This window comes from Dermochelys coriacea, chromosome 1 (genome assembly GCF_009764565.3).
Source record: "Dermochelys coriacea isolate rDerCor1 chromosome 1, rDerCor1.pri.v4, whole genome shotgun sequence".
In the NCBI taxonomy this organism is placed as follows: domain Eukaryota; kingdom Metazoa; phylum Chordata; order Testudines; family Dermochelyidae; genus Dermochelys; species Dermochelys coriacea.
The window spans coordinates 142,148,541-142,166,438 of record NC_050068.2 but is presented as its reverse complement, the minus strand read 5'-3'; positions in this window follow the sequence as shown (position 1 = coordinate 142,166,438).

Sequence of the window (17,898 nt, the reverse complement as noted above, 5' to 3'; positions counted from 1 at the left end):
TTATGTTTCCTAATCACAATGCATGATTGTAATCCCTTCTGTGAAGATAAACTATGCTAATTCTATGGTATCATTTTTTGGATCCTTGCAAAAATACTAGTTTAATTCTCCAGAAAAAATTGAAACACCGAGTACAGTAGGTTACAATGAGTGAGTGCACTAATCATTTTCTATGCAGCCTTGGGCTTCCAATCAAGCAGATGATAAATCCTAATCAGAATCAATTTGCACATGATTGCTTCAACTTTGAAAATGTTTGAGTTCACTACTGATAAGTGATAGCTCCCCTAAGCATCCCCCCCAAAACTGTGCAAGTTTGCAGAGGTCATCTAACTATCACTTGTCAACAGGTAAGTCTGCCTTATCTGCCTTATCTGCTTTTTTGTGTATTGACCATTTTTAAATACTGAATGAACCAATCCTGCCTTGGTTGGTCTGACACCTCTATCTTGAATCACTGTGGAACAGAATTTACTGCTAAAAGAACATAGTCACAGATTAATGCAAGTTTTCTATGGCTAGAATTTACACAAGGTGATGTCCGGCTACTCAACATCCTCTGTGGAAGTCACAGTGAAAACAGGTATCCAGATGTACCGTGTGTAGCACTTTGATCTATCCGCAAACTTCCGGAGTCTTGTAGAGAATTATGGAGGAGTGTGCAACTCAGAAGAGGCCATGCAAAACACTCTTGAAGTTGTTAAGATCCACTTTGTCTGAGTGGAATAACAGCCCATTTCTGTTGTGGAGGATCAGGGCTTTGGATGCCTAAACCTTTTAGAAACTTGGCATCAGCTCTGCTCCCACAATCCTTTTTTATTTGAAATAACATCATTCTTGATAGAGTTGAATGATTGTTAACCAACTGAATAGAAACAATAGGACTGCCTTATCTATGGGTTGTGTTAAGGCTCCACCTATAATTTATCTACAGTGCTGAACGACCACACATGGCACCTAGCCTAGAATCACTCTGATATTGCATGTCAGTACTGAGCTGCTTTTGTAGCTCTATAAAGGGTACCTACCACAATCTTTCCTAAACATGCATGAGCTCTCGCTGTTGCTATCCTTTGCTTTCATGAGCACTAGCTTTCTCCTGAGCAAAAAAGAAAGGACGGGGGAAGGAGTTCACAGAAACAAATTGGGTTTTGACTGTATGATTCAAAATAAATGGTTGTATTTATGAATGGCAGGTATATATTGTAAATTGGTATTAAAGTAATGCCTAGAGGCCTCAACCAGGGTTGAAGGCCCTATTGTGCTGAGGAAGCTTATAGAAAGATGAAACTCCCTTACCCAAGGAGCTTTCACAAAAAGACCAAGGAAGGGGGAGTAGGAATCCTATCAAGGGTGCTGGAACCTTTGTAGAAGTGGAGGGGTCAAGCCGAAGTGCCACCTCCCTCTCTGTGACTGGCCGCTCCAGTGGTGAGCCAGCTTCCCTCTCTTCTGGTGCCACAGCAGCCCCTGGTGAGCAAAAGATGTAAGTGCAGCACCTTCCCAGCAGAATCTATGATTCTGCCGGGGAGAAAAATATCCTTAGGGAACATGAATTCTGCACTTATGTGTTTTTTTTTTTTTTTATTAAAAAGTGCGATGAGGGACATGGCCCCCTGGCTTCCCTTACTCCGGCACCAGTGCATAGGATAAAACATACAATAAAAGTATGTACAGTGGTGCAAGTATTGTTAGTTCCACTTTTTTCTTTTTTGCAGACAAAAAACAATCAGTATGCACAATTTTATATTTTCTATACACCATACCTTTTCTTATGCGTATAGCATTTGGGATCAAACACCATTGATACATAATCACCCCCCATGGATACATAATTTCATAGTGATTTTTCTTGGATTCAGTTAGAAATCAGTGAAAGATTTGCACATTTTCAGACATCTCTCTTTTAGGTCAAAAGGGTCTTCTAACTTCTCCCAAAGTTCTGAATAACCTTTTGTGTATATGAAGGCTTATTGTGGAATGACATATTCTAAAATTTTTCTTGGAATCATGTGAGGCTGACAAATGTCTCTAAATGAGTTTTAATAGTAGAGTATTAATAAACTGAGTATTTTTATCAAAGATTTTTAGTTCTGGGTGAAAAAAATAACTTAATTTTCTGAGATGTCAGAAAAAATTACATATTTCCATGCACAAATTATGGATAGAAAGCTGTTCTTGTATAGTGTATGAATACTTGCATGTAACAGTCCATTCGTTCTAAATGCAATGTGCTTCTTCGAGTTAGTTGTTTGGTATGAATACCATGGAATAATGAAAAAAGAAAAGGAGTACTTGTGGCACCTTAGAGACTAACAAATTTATTTGAGCATAAGCTTTTGTGAGCTACAGCTCACTTCATCGGATGAATAAATTTGTTAGTCTCTAAGGTGCCACAAGTACTCCTTTTCTTTTTGCGAATACAGACTAACATGGCTGTTACTCTGAAACGTGGAATAATGAGTTGTTCTTATGATGGAATTTATGCATTTGGGAGCCAGATGGAAGCTGCTGTATATCAGGAGTTACTTTGTAGGGAGGGAATACTGTACAAGTTGTAAATGAATATCCTTTTTGCAGCTTGTTGTAGCAGAATGCATTATTGATACAACACAGTATGCTAATCTAAAAAAATAAACTAACGATATGAGACGTAATTCTGTTTGTGACATGACAGAACTACGTGAGAAAAGGGAACTGGAAACTTATAAAAGTAAGAAGTGAGACTAAAAAAAGATATTCTTAGAAATGTAAACCACATTTTTTGCCAGGAAAAAAACTCAAAATCAGAATGCAGTAAAGAATGACTGGCCTTTAAGAACTAATTACTTCAAACAGTCTAGGAATGCTAACAGCCCAGCAATGATAAACAAATGGAGAAAAGATTTGTATCTTGTTTGCTGTATTTTAATTTTCATATCAATCAACCTACATTGTTTCCATAAAGATACACATGGCTTGGTTACCTCGTAATCAGTCAAGACATGGCATTTCATGGTATAAAGTTTATAGATGGTTATGGCCTAAAATGCTTTAGTAAGCATATGATTACACTCAAAATTATCAATTCAACCTCTTTTGTCACTAATGTGTTGGTGGACCTAGCAGCAAGAGGGTGAGGAAAACACAGATGAGTGAATCTTGTCTCTATCAGTTTATTGTAAGTGGACAAGACTGGATTTTGCATCACCTACTTGAGGACTCAAACACCGCTTTAAGGAGCTACTCGCCAACCAAGGATTTGATGAGGAACCAGTGCTGGATATAGTATCTTTCTCCACATATTACAAAGGGGACATCCTTTATAATCTTAAGTCTCTAGGGAGGATAACAAGATGACAATCTTAGCTATTGGAGTGGATTCATTATATAAAGTCATAGAAATTCCTGTCTACATGATTGGAATAGATAACTGGAAGAAAAGAGTGCAGTTTTCAAGAGCAGATTAGTTTTACACCTTTTTCCTTTCTCATCACAGTCTTTGTCATGAAAATGGATATCCTTTATGCCATTTTCTGTTTGCCTCACAGTCATTACACTTGAAATGTTATCACTATTGATTTTTCAATTTTTGCAGTCCTAAAGCTTGATATCATTTTATTCTCATTATATAGTGTCTGTCTCAATTTTGTGACAAAGATTGTAATCCAAGTAGAATGTGGTAGAAAATTTAGCTTTTTCCTGACAACCTAAAGATGGTATTAAAAAAAAAAAAGTTACAGTAGGAAGCCATTTCCAGGACAGTCTCACTCTGATATTAATATGTTGAGTGTAGGAGCTGAAAGAGATCAGAAAATTTCATAGAAGTGCAAGGCCGGAAAGGACCATAATTTACATTTTGTCAAACTTCATGCATGCTACTGGCCTTAGAACTTAACTCAGTAATTCCTGTATCAAGCCCATAAGGTGTGGCCATATTTATGTAGACCATATTTTTTTAGAAATGCTTTTTTAAATCATATCTTGATTTAATATTTTCAAATGATGTAGTAACCACCACAGCCCTTTGTAGGCTGTTCCAGTGGTTAAACACATTCATTGTTTAAAAATTTGAATTTCATTTCTCTTGAATTTATCTGGCTTCAGCTTCCGGTCACTGAATCATCTTGGTTCTTTGTCAGCTACATTGAAGAGCCCTCTACTATTCAGCCTTAGAACTGCAAGCAGGGTTGTTTCATTAGGCTATCCAAAATAATCATAGGGTCTTGTAGGACCCCCAATTTTAATTCTCAGTCGAGTCACTCAGCACCTTCAACGCAGAGACCACAGTCAAGGGCATGGGATTAAAACCCCCCAAAAGAGAATTATTAATCCTCTATGAGATTAAGAAATGACATAGATGTATAAATAGGATTAGGATGGAAACCAAAGAGCTGTGACAGATGTGGAGACATTTGCTTCTCTTCTCTTCCCCATCCAAACACACATGAAAACCAACTCTATAGAATGTGCTTTTTGCAATCTCACTATACCCATGTAATGAGATTAGACTATGAAATATAGGAGGTAGGTTTCAGAGCAGTATTTGTTAAAATAGACTGTATTTCAGTTAAACTCTTGAGTTCCCTATGCACATACAGCACTTCTCTAGCATATTGGTACCCATTTCTTTCAAAAAGAAAAGGAGTACTTATGGCACCTTAGAGACTAACAAATTTATTTGAGCATAAGCTTTCGTGAGCTACAGCTCACTTCATCGGATGCATTCAGTGGAAAATACAGTGGGAAGATTTATATACACACACAGAGAACATGAAACAATGGGTTTTATCATATACACTGTAAGGAGAGTGATCACTTAAGATGAGCTATTACCAGCAGGAACGGGGAGTGGGGATAGGGGGAGGAGGAAAACCTTTTATGGTGGTAATCAAGGTGGGCCATTTCCAGCAGTTAACAAGAACCTCTGAAGAACAGTGGGGAGTGGGGTGGGGGGGAGAAATAACATGGGGAAATAGTTTTACTGTGTGTAATGACCCATCCACTCCCAGTCTCTATTCAAGCCTAAGTTAATTGTATCCAGTTTGCAAATTAATTCCAATTCAGCAGTCTCTCGTTGGAGTCTGTTTTTGAAGTTTTTTTGTTGAAGACTCAGGTCTGTAATCGAGTGACCGGAGAGATTGAAGTGTTCTCCAACTGGTTTTTGAATGTTATAATTCTTGACGTCTGATTTGTGTCCATTTATTCTTTTACGTAGAGACTGTCCAGTTTGACCAATGTACATGGCAGAGGGGCATTGCTGGCACATGATGGCATATATCACATTGGTAGATGTTCAGGTGAACGAGCCTCTGATAGTATGGCTGATGTGATTAGGCCCTATGATGGTGTCCCCTGAATAGATATGTGGACAGAGTTGGCAACGGGCTTTGTTGCAAGGATAGGTTCCTGGGTTAGTGGTTCTGTTGTGTGCTGTGTGGCTGCTGGTGAGTATTTGCTTCAGGTTGGGGGCTGTCTGTAAGCAAGGACTGGCCTGTCTCCCAAGATCTGTGAGAGTGATGGGTCATCCTTCAGGATAGGTTGTAGATCCTTGATGATGTGTTGGAGAGGTTTTAGTTGGGGGCTGAAGGTCATGACTAGTGGCGTTCTGTTATTTTCTTTGTTGGGCCTGTCCTGTAGTAGGTGACTTCTGGGTACTCTTCTGGCTCCGTCAATCTGTTTCTTCACTTCAGCAAGTGGGTATTGTAGTTGTAAGAATGCATGATAGAGATCTTGTAGGTGTTTGTCTCTGTCTGAGGGGTTGGAGCAAATGCGGTTATATCGTAGAGCTTGGCTGTAGACAGTGGATCATGTGGTGTGATCTGGATGAAAGCTAGAGGCATGAAGGTAGGAATAGCAGTCAGTAGTTTCCGATATAGGGTGGTGTTTATGTGACTATTGCTTATTAGCACCGTAGTGTCCAGGAAGTGGATCTCTTGTGTGGACTGGTCCAGGCTGAGGTTGATGGTGGGATGGAAATTGTTGAAATCATGGTGGAATTACTCAAGGGCTTCTTTTCCATGGGTCCAGATGATGAAGCTGTCATCAATGTAGCGCAAGTAGAGTAGGGGCATTAGGGGACGAGAGCTGAGGAAGCATTGTTCTAAGTCAGCCATAAAAATGTTGGCATACTGTGGGGCCATGCTGGTATCCATCGCAGTGCCGCTGATTTGAAGGTATACATTGTCCCCAAATGTGAAATAGTTATGGGTGACGACAAAGTCACAAAGTTCAGCCACCAGGTTAGCTGTGGCATTATCGGGGATACTGTTCCTGACGGCTTGTAGTCCATCTTTGTGTGGAGAGCTTCTACATCCATAGTGGCTAGGATGGTGTTTTTAGGAAGATCACCAATGGATTGTAGTTTTCTCAGGAAGTCTGTAGTGTCTCGAAGATAGCTGGGAGTGCTGGTGCATAGGGCCTGAGGAGGGAGTCTACATAGCCAGACAATCATGCTGTCAGGGTGCCAATGCCTGAGATGATGGGGCATCTAGGATTTACAGGTTTATGGATCTTGGGTAGCAGATAGAATACCCCAGGTCGGGGTTCCAGTAGTGTGTCTGTGCGGATTTGTTCTTGTGCTTTTTCAGGGAGCAAATGGTGTAATTTATTTTGGTAACCCCCAGTGGGATCAGAGGGTAATGGCTTGTAGAAAGTGGTCACTTGATTACAGACCTGAGAGTGGCTATCTTTCAACAAAAAAACTTCAAAAACAGACTCCAGCGAGAGACTGCTGAATTGGAATTAATTTGCAAACTGGATACAATTAACTTAGGCTTGAATAGAGACTGGGAGTGGATGGGTCATTACACAAAGTAAAACTATTTCCCCATGTTTTTTCTCCCCCCACCCCACCCCACTCCACCCCCCACTGTTCCTCAGATGTTCTTGTTAACTGCTGGAAATGGCCCACCTTGATTATCACCATAAAAGGTTTTCCTCCTTCCCCCCCACCCCCCCGCCTGCTGGTAATAGCTCATCTTAAGTGATCAATCTCCTTGCAGTGTGTATGATAAAACCCATTGTTTCATGTTCTCTGTGTGTGTATATAAATCTTCCCACTGTATTTTCCACCGAATGCATCCGATGAAATGAGCTGTAGCTCATGAAAGCTTATGCTCTAATAAATTTGTTAGTTTCTAAGGTGCCACAAGTACTCCTTTTCTTTTTGTGAATACAGACTAACATGGCTGCTACTCTGAAATCTGTCATTTCTTTCAAGGACAACAGCAGATTTAGAGCCCATACAGTTACCTACAACATCTACTCACTATGTTATTCAAGTTCTGACTTTAGACGACCAGAATCCCTGAGTGTGCAGAGTTTGCTGGCACTCAGGATTAATTTAAACATGGAGTACCAAATAATAGAAGGATACCCTATGGTATGTCCTGAGTTCTTGTGTTCTTATGAGGTCTCTTTGAATGTAATGGCTATTCCTTTTCCACTTCTATAGCTTACCAAACTGGTTCAGAGTAGCAGCCGTGTTAGTCTGTATTCGCAAAAAGAAAAGCAGTACTTGTGGCACCTTAGAGACTAACCAAATTTATTAGAGCATAAGCTTTCGTGAGCTACAGCTCACTTCATCGAATGCATCCGATGAAGTGAGCTGTAGCTCACGAAAGCTTATGCTCTAATAAATTTGTTAGTCTCTAAGGTGCCACAAGTACTGCTTTTCTTTTTGCAAACTGGTTCATGCCTTCATTTTAGTGCCTATTAAAGCACAGCCTTAAAATGGGAAGTACGTGCTTAGAGGCACTTAAAGAAGTCATTTTGATGCTTTTCTGTTTTATGATCTTTTGGAGAATTGCACGTAGTCAAAGTATAGAACCAGGAAGAGATCAAGCCACTGCAGTACATGCCATTAATCAGCACAGAGTTAAAAGATTATAGTATTATTAATGCCAATCAATATGGTTTTAAGGAAAATAGGTCTTGTCAAACAAACTAGATATTGATTTTTGATGTGTTTACAAGTTTGGTTGATAAAAAAAAATTGTCTTCACATAACATATTTAGATTTCTGTAAGGCATTTGACTTAATCCTACATGATGTTCTGATATATAATATATAAGCACTATACAAAACCAGTGTAGCCCATATTACATGGATTAAAAACTGGTTAACTAGTAAATTAGAAAAAAGAAATTGGGATTTCTAGTGGGTTCCCACAGGAATTTGCTACTCACTATTTTTATCAATGATTTGGAAGAAAAGATAAAATCCTTGTTGGTAAAATTTGCAGATGATGCAAATTGATGAAATGGTAGATGATAGGGACAGGTCAGTAATAGAGACCAGTCTGCATCTCTTGATAAAGTAAGCTTTTTAACTCCACCAAATGCAAAGTCATACATTGAGGAGCAAAGAAGGTAGGTCACATCTATAAGATGGGGGACTGTATCCTGGAAAGCAGCAACTCTGAAAAGAACGTAGTAGTGAGGGTAGATAATCAATTGAACATGAACTCCTAGTGTAGTGATGTAGCTAAAAGGGATTATAAATAGGGTAATACAGTAGTAAGTAATTTCTATGTATGAAATTTGGTGAAACTATTGGTGGAATACCATGTACAGTCCTGGTATCAACACTTCAAAAAGGATTGAAAAATTAGAGAAGGTTCAGAAAAGAGCTACAAGAATAATTAGAAGTATGGAAAACCTGCCATATAGTAAAAGACTAAAGAAGCTCAATTTATTTAGTTTATCCAAGAGAAGGTTAAGAGGTGAATTGATCACTGCCCCCCATTGTCTGCCATTGGGGAGAGATTTTACACAAAATGGCTCTTTAATCTAGCAGAAAAAGGCATAATGAGACCAGCTTTCAACTACTGAAGCTAAAAATGTTCAGGCTGGAAATAAGGCTTGTTTCTTTTTTTTTTAAACAGTGAGAGTAATTAACCATTGGAACAACTTACTACTTAGGGATGTGGTAGATTTTTAGATCACTTGAGGTCCTTAGGTCAAGATTGGATTTTTTCTGAAAAGATATGCTACATCTCAAAAAGTTATAAATTTTAAGCAGAAATTACGTTGTAAGGTTCTATTGCCTGTGTAATACAGGAGTCAGACTCGATGCTCATAATGCAGGGGCGCCATTTCAGATTTTGATGGAGGGAGCAACTTTGACCATAATCCCAGGGGCTACTTTGGCACTTGAAAATTCTAAGTTTTTTTGGCAGATAATTTAGCAATTAGCTGACAGTAGCACTGTATCTAATTCCCATTTAAAAGAAAATTAAATATTAGACCCACTCAGCTCTAATACTAACATGTTCTGACATCTTGTGGTAAGTCACTTAAGGGACACTTGTGGCACCTTAGAGACTAACAAATTTATTAGAGCATAAGCTTTCGTGAGCTCCAACCCCTCAGACAGAGACAAACACCTACAAGATCTCTATCATGCATTCCTACAACTACAGTACCCACCTGTTGAAGTGAAGAAACAGATTGACAGAGCCAGAAGAGTACCCAGAAGTCACCTACTACAGGACAGGCCCAACAAAGAAAACAACAGAACGCCACTAGCCATCACCTTCAGCCCCCAACTAAAACCCCTCCAACGCATCATCAAGGATCTACAACCTATCCTGAAGGACGAGCCATCGCTCTCTCAGATCTTGGGAGACAGACCAGTCCTTGCTTACAGACAGCCCCCCAATCTGAAGCAAATACTCACCAGCAACCACACACCACACAACAGAACCACTAACCCAAGAACCTATCCTTGCAACAAAGCCCGTTGCCAACTCTGTCCACATATCTATTCAGGGGATACCATCATAGGGCCTAATCACATCAGCCACACTATCAGAGGCTCGTTCACCTGCGCATCTACCAATGTGATATATGCCATCATGTGCCAGCAATGCCCCTCTGCCATGTACATTGGCCAAACTGGACAGTCTCTACGTAAAAGAATGAATGGACACAAATCAGACGTCAAGAATTATAACATTCAAAAACCAGTTGGAGAACACTTCAATCTCTCTGGTCACTCGATCACAGACCTAAGAGTGGCTATACTTCAACAAAAAAGCTTCAAAAACAGACTCCAACGAGAGACTGCTGAATTGGAATTAATTTGCAAACTGGATACAATTAACTTAGGCTTGAATAGAGACTGGGAATGGATGAGTCATTACACAAAGTAAAACTATTTCCCCATGGTATTTCTCCCTCCCACCTCACCCCCCACTGTTCCTCTGATATTCTTGTTAACTGCTGGAATTAGCCTACCTGCTTGTCACCATGAAAGGTTTTCCTCCTTCCCCCCCCTGCTGTTGGTGATGGCTTATCTTAAGTGATCACTCTCCTTACAGTGTGTATGATAAACCCATTGTTTCATGTTCTCTGTGTGTGTGTATATAAATCTCTCCTCTGTTTTTTCCACCAAATGCATCCGATGAAGTGAGCTGTAGCTCACGAAAGCTTATGCTCTAATAAATTTGTTAGTCTCTAAGGTGCCACAAGTACTCCTTTTCTTTTTGCGAATACAGACTAACACGGCTGCTACTCTGAAATAAGGGACACTGGTTAGGTTTAAAATTTTAATTTATATTCTTTGTTACTAACTCTGCAGAGAGAGAGACCCCATCAGGACTCCTGGGTTCTATCTCAGCTCTGGGAGGGGAGTGCGGTCTAGTGGGTTATGTGGGGGGAGGGGGCAAAAGCAGATACATCTGGGTTCTATATAAGAACATCAGAATGGCCACATTGGGTGAGACCATGATCCATCTAGCCCAGTATTCTGTCTTCCAACAGTGGCCAATACCAGGTGCTTCAGGGGAAATAATCAGAACAGTTAATCATCAAGTGATTCATCCCGTCATCCACTCCCAGCTTCTAGCAAACAGAGGCTAGGGACACTCAAAAAGAGTGTGTTGTTGCATCCCTGCCCATCCAGCCAATACTCATTGATGGACCTATCTTCCATTAATTTAGTTCTTATTGGAACCCTGTTATAGTTTTGGCCTTCAAAACATCCTCTGGCAAAAAGTTCCATAGCTGACTGTGAAGAAATATTTTCTTTTGTTTGTTTTAAATCTGTTCCCTATTAATTTCAGTAGGTGATCCTTAGTTCTTGTGTTATATAAAGGAGTAACTAACATTTCCTTGTTCAAATTTTTCACACCATTCATGATTTTATAGACCTCTATTATATCCACCCTTAGTCGACTCTTTTCCAAGCTCAGAAGTCCCAGTCTTTTTAATCTCTCCTCATACGGAAGGTGTTTTATATCCATAATCATTTCTGTTGCCCTTCTCTGTGCCTTTTCCAATTCCTACGTATCTTTTTGAGATGGGATGACCAAATCAGCATTCAGTATTTAATATGTGGGTGTACTGTGAATTTATATAGAGGCAATATGATATATTCTGTCTTATTATCTATCCCTTTCTTAATGATTCTCAATATTCTGTTCACTTTTTTGATTGTTATAGCACATTGAGCAGATTGTTCAGAGAACTATCCCCAATGATGCCAAGATCTCTTTTTTGATGGGTAACAGATAATTTAGACCCCGTAATTTTATACGTATAGTTGGGATTATGTTTTCCAATGTACATTACTTTGCATTTATCAACATTTCATCTGCCATTGTGCTGCCCAATCACCCAGTTTTGTGACATCCCTTTGTAACTGTTTGCAGTCAGCTTTGGACTCAACTATCTTGAATAATTTTGTATCATCTGAAAATTTAGCCACCTCACTGTTTACCCCTTTTTCCAGATCGTTTATGAATATGTTGAATAGCACTGGTTCCAGTACAGACCCATGGGGGACACCACTAGTTACCTCTCTCCATTCTCACCATTTCTTTCTACCCTTCTACCCTTTGCTTCCTATCTTTTAACTGGAGTGCCTGGTAATGCTTTCTGGACCATCTAATGATCCTTAATTTACTTTAATGACAAGCCTTTTGTTATCTTAATCACGCTGCCTCTGTTTATAAACAAACTCCCAACCCCAAAGGCAGAAGCTGGGAGTAGCACAGAACTCCTCACATTCCACACGCAGGTTTCAGAGTAGCAGCCCTGTTAGTCTGTATTCGCAAAAAGAACAGGAGTACTTGTGGCACCTTAGAGACTAACAGATTTATTTGAGCATAAGCTTTTGTGAGCTACATCCGATGCATCCGATGAAGTGAGCTGTAGCTCATGAAAGCTTATGCTCAAATAAATCTGTCTCTAAGGTGCCACAAGTATTCCTGTTCTTATTCCACACACAATTAAGAGCTCCATCTGAGGCCAGGGCATGGGCTGTGAGCAGACCTCGGATATGAAAATCAGGGGAGGGCGGTAGAGCCCTCCCTTGTCCACCCTGAATGGTGCCCCTGCCATAATGGTCTCTTCTTGCCTTTATCCTATAAATCTATGATAAAAATTGTACTGAATGGAAGATATTATAGTATTCAGATTGAACAGAATTTCATCAAAAAGGTCATAACCTTACAGGTTCTGGATTTTTAAGCAAACTTTTGTATAACTCTCCTATCTGCTTGATCTGACTTTCAGTTTCCCACCATTCATACAGCATCCTCATGCAACTTGCCTTACATTAGAAAAGTAGAAAAATTGTAAAATTGAGTTGTGTAAGGAACAGGGATTCCTAACTTATAAAGATCTCTGGAAGCTGGCAGAGCAGTGGGAGTTAAACAAATCAAAACAAAACACCAACAAAAATAACCTGATCAGACCAAAGCTAACAAAAAATTGAAACAAAATCAAGCTTGTTTCAGACAAACCAAATTTTCATGTAGGTTAGTTAACATCCCTATAATGCAATTCATTTGAAATATTTCAGGTCATGTGGCATTATCCCATAGACCACAATCTAATGTTTTCCATTCAGAGTTGAGCCTACTGCCCAAATTGTAATGCACACTATTTAAGTAAACTAAAGCTATTCAGAGTTTGCAATTGGCTGACATGTGGTTGTAGAGTCTACTGATTACTTTCTCCTTTTGAATTCTTCCCTTGTACTCCATTTTTGTTAGTGCTGTGTTTAAGTAGCAAACCTTCAACTGCAATGTGCCACCGGACTCTTTGTTGTTTTTGTGGATCCAGACTAACACAGCTACCCCTCTAAACTTGCTAGTTGCCTTGTCTCTGAAGTGGTACCAGATAGTGATTGAAAAACAGGCAGTCTTCAGTTTTGACAATTAGTGAGGTACGGCACATACTCCATAATGTATTGTGACCTATAATCGCCTTTATATGTAGTGTGTTTGGTGGTGAAATATTCTGCAAGACTATTTGTCACAAATAATATACTAAACTAAATACACTAAATGATTTATCTCCTCTCTCTCTCTCTCTCTCTCTTGTTTGGTTTAAATATACATTGCCTGGTTTGACAGCTCCATTCCACTGCTGCCAGGCCACCTGTCCCTGATGGAATCAAAGTCATTGTTTCCAAAAATACTAATGCAGCTCAGACAAGCAACTTGGCAGTAGTGCTTGAAGACCATAAATATTCATCATATCATGATGTCAAAATGGGACAGCAAGATATATTAATAAATCTGGCCCAATTCTTTAAAACTATGTATTTACAAACAACATTTCACTTGCAAAATTTGAATGGTGCACTTTGACCTGCCACATCTAGCAAGCCTACATGTAGCTTAGGGATGGTTAAGATTGGCAAGGTCAAGGATACAATAGGACTGATTTGGAAACTGTTTTAACCAGTGTCTCCCAAACAGCTGGTATACATAGCTGCAATAGTACTTTAGGTTTATGTGCCACTGCCAGGCCCTACACCAGCTATACTACTGCCTAGCTGCCCTTTAGTCTTCTGTCTTTTTTGATTCACAGTCACACTCATGCTGCTATTGAATGCTCGGTTGTGATTGTGGGACTGAGATTTGGAGTTACATAAATTAATAACTGTAGAGCACTGGGTGTCCATGTCTGCTAAACTGGTACAGTCGCCTCAAAATATAGGTAGCTGCTGGTTTTGATTATTTAGATGGGAGAGAGACAGGAAAGTAAATGTGTGTGTAAAGACTGTGTGAGGGTGAGAAAATAAATCTCCCTCCTTATGCCCCAACAATGTTCGATGGAATTATGCAACTTAGAAATCTCTTTCTTGGTTAGACTTTGCAGGAGGGAGGGGGGAAGAATCCAAAGAGTAAGTAAGTGCTTCTGTGTTTCTATCTCCCCTTTTGATGCCATCTGATATGCTGCAAAGGGGGTGAAAGGGTAATAAATTCCCTGAAGAGTCTGTGTGGAAAGAGCTACTTTGCAAAACATCATGACAGACTGCATGATGACTCTCTGGGTCAAGGCTGATATTGATTGAGATGATGAAAAGCCATTTTAGAAGTATTAGTGCATAATGTTCAAGACAGCAAAGAACAAAATTGGTTCTTTTTATAGTAAATATGGGAGGTAGGGCTTCTCAAGCTTCAACATCCATGCAGATGGAATAAGTAAACACCCATATTGGTTTTAATAAACTATCTGAAACAGTCTTCTAAAGGTAAAAGGAACTGCATTTGTGAGCACCCAATATTGCTCATTTGCATTATATTTCTACTGAAATAAGCTGGAAAAAAGATGCATTGTTTTCATGGGACAATTGTGCAAATGAGGGATCAAATTCACCAGGGCATAAGTGGGCAAAATTCTGGCTGCAGGAAAGTTGTACCCATTTACAGCAGTAGTATATTTGGCCCAGAACATGGAGCTGCTGAGGATCTCCTGTGCATCAAATTCAGTATGAACAAGTACTGCAGAATAATGAAGAAACTTGCATGTAAGGGAAGAGTTGTAAGAAGGAAAGTATATCATTTCTCAAACAAGCCAAACTTCACAGTTCGTGTTGTGTTGGTGAGGACAGTGTGGTAGTGAACAAAGGGGAACCTTATGTGATGGAAATTGTGATTCCAGAAACTAAAGTGCATTTAGAAAAACAAATTGCAAACAGATCAGAGTGAACCACAAACAAGAAAAAGAAGCTTGGAAGGCTGCTAGACATTTCCTCAGTCTCTTGCCTTAGCAATTATCTCTTGTTTGCAGAGCTTCCATTAATTGGAATGCATTTCCTAATGAAATTGGGCTGCCGGCCAGTATCAAGTCTTTACTGCTAGGGAAAACTTGTTCTTTCTACAGCTAAGCCATTGATTTTTGTTTGTGCTCTTATTCATCATGAGGCTGTTATGTGCCATAAATTCCACATTCCATATCAGCTCAGACAATACAAATTATTTGATTCCTTCCTATGAACACTGAATTCTGCAACACAGCCCCATTTTCTATTTCTTCCCTCTTTTGTTTTTATTTTCAAGACTTCTTAATCACTATGAGCCAGTTACTATTTTTCTCTCTCTACGTTTCTGATCGAGCCCTGGACGATCTATCACAATGTGTGAACAGCTAGGAATCCTGAGGAAAAGGCTTTTCATTTGGAATGCCATTTATAGCAGCAGGTCCTTAATTTAAAGGAGCCCAAACGTTGCCCAGCTTACCTGGAGCACTAAAACTGAGTACGTTGCCCCTTTTTTCATTTTTTAAAACAGATCTATGACCTGTAGAAACGACAGGTCTCAGCATGCAGTGTTGCCTCTTGGTCTGAACAGATCACAATTCAGTTCTGATTGCGAAATTCTGTGGACTGCATTGTAGTCACCCATGTCTTCGAAGGATTTATTTGAAATACCAGATACACTATTTGCGAAATTATCCAGAAGGGGAAGACTGTAGTTACTAGGCCGGAGGGCCAAGCCAAAGACAAGTACTCTGAGTCACGGAGCCAGAGAGAGAGATGGCAGGGCATGCAGCAGAAGGGGGCATCAGACCTGAGTGGAGCTAATTCTCAGATGCACTCACAGGGAGGTGCCCTTACTGGGGAGTAGACCATCCATGACAATACCTTTTTCTGTCAGACTGAATTCGTTTCAGGAAGTAGTCTATAAACTACGTAGTTGATTATACATATTGGTACTAATCAACCTTAATGAGACATGTGAAATGTATAAAACATGTACTGCCATTATGATAGACTTTAAATAAACAATAGTGTACTACTTGTTCTACAGGACTCCTGTCATTGCACAGGACGTGCAGTTAATAGGGCAGAAAATTGGAAGAGGAGAGGGCCTTTTTTGTGTGATGTTGGATAAAACTATGATAATAATTTTGGATAAAGTGTCCAAATTAGGATTACACAGCCAACCTTAATTCTGGCACTTAACTTGAGGTACTTGACTTTGCAACCTTACTGTTCTTTTTAATATAGTTTCTATGTATAATTTGCGTCTATAGTACCACATGTATATGCGCGCGCGCACACACACACTAAACTGTTGGTATTCCTTCACCCTAAATGCCATTCATTTATTTTTCATATACTTTGTCTTAACACTTTCTCCTTATAAACATTAAAGCTACTTAAATGATGTAAATAAGGGATGTTCCTTAGCAGTCAACACCAGGAAACAATGCTGTTGTGAGACGGGTTGAGAGCCAGGAAATATTGAGAAACGTTATAGCTGACAAGCAGAGGTTGGCATGGTCACCAGCACTAACTTGTGGTGGGCAACAAAATCATTAGCTAGGTTTCCATAGCCAACTGGAGGAGGCCACAGGTTGCTTACTAGAGAACTAAAAATGGTTTGTGTTGTAGAGATACAGAAGGAAGACTAGTAGGCCCAGGGCACACATGGATGAAAATTACTCTGAGGTGGAAGCTTTGCACTTGAGAATAGGCTGAGAGGAAGAAAAGCAAAGTGACAATTGAAAGGCAAATCAAGCTGTTGACATAGGTGGCCACTCCCCCAAGCTACGTGTTTACAGCTATGCCATCAAACATGGTTCTTTCAGGTCTGTCAAAACATTTATCCAACAAATTTGTATTAATATTTTATTATTTTACCATTGCTATAGAAGATCAATTAGTGTGTGTGTGTGTGTGTGTGGAGTCCTCCTTTCCTTTCTATCAATAGCCAAATACTAACTTTTTCAGCCAATATTTTTGTTTACATTATTCAATGTATTGTAGTCTTGGGCTTGGTTACGGAGCAGCTTGCATCCTGTATACTACTGTCTTACTCAATTTCTGGATGTTATACTATAAAACAGTGATTCTGTATTTCTTGCCACCCTCGCAGCAGCAGCAGCAGAAAGCAATGCATAGTTTTCATGCATTGTTGGTTTCTCTCCCCCTTTCCCACAATTTGTGGGAATAACTGACTGCTCTCTCATTCCCACTGAAATATCTGCAGAGAATGAAGAGGTTATATGTTTGGGGGGGGGGGGAGAAGTACCACCATCTGAATATGCAGATTGACTGTGATGCTAGAACTGTAGTATCATGGGGGATGCACTGATTTATCAGGAAATCAAATCAAATTTTCTCTTTGAAGTTTGAAATGCCATAACTCATATATTTGCACGACCAAATTTCTGCTTTTTTGCTGGAACTGCACTGTCCATATCTTAAACATTTTATGTATAAATATGGAAGGCAAGACAGATGCAAACATGCAGGGGTCTGAGATTGTATTGTGGGAGTCAATTATTGTACAGAAGCATGAGAACAGTAACAGCATATTTGGCTGCTGAAACATTATTTCTTTTCATTATTCTTAACAAAGGGAGATGGTACTTACATTTGTGTTTTGCCAGCCTATTTTTCCCCAGAGGTGACTTTTTTATAAAATATAAAATGAATAATAACAAATGATCAGTTGTAACATTGTGTAAGAGAACGTACAGCTACATGTAGCAGGCATAGCCAATGGATCTAGCACATGCTGAGAGAATGGCAGCCTTTAATCCCTTCCAGAAATTTTCATTATCATCATCAGCTGTAGGTACGGTGGCGAATCTCTCTTGGAGACACTGCTGAAGTTTCTCCCGAGTTACTATATCTGGAAGAGACGTGACATTTAATTTCTTTCCTACTGA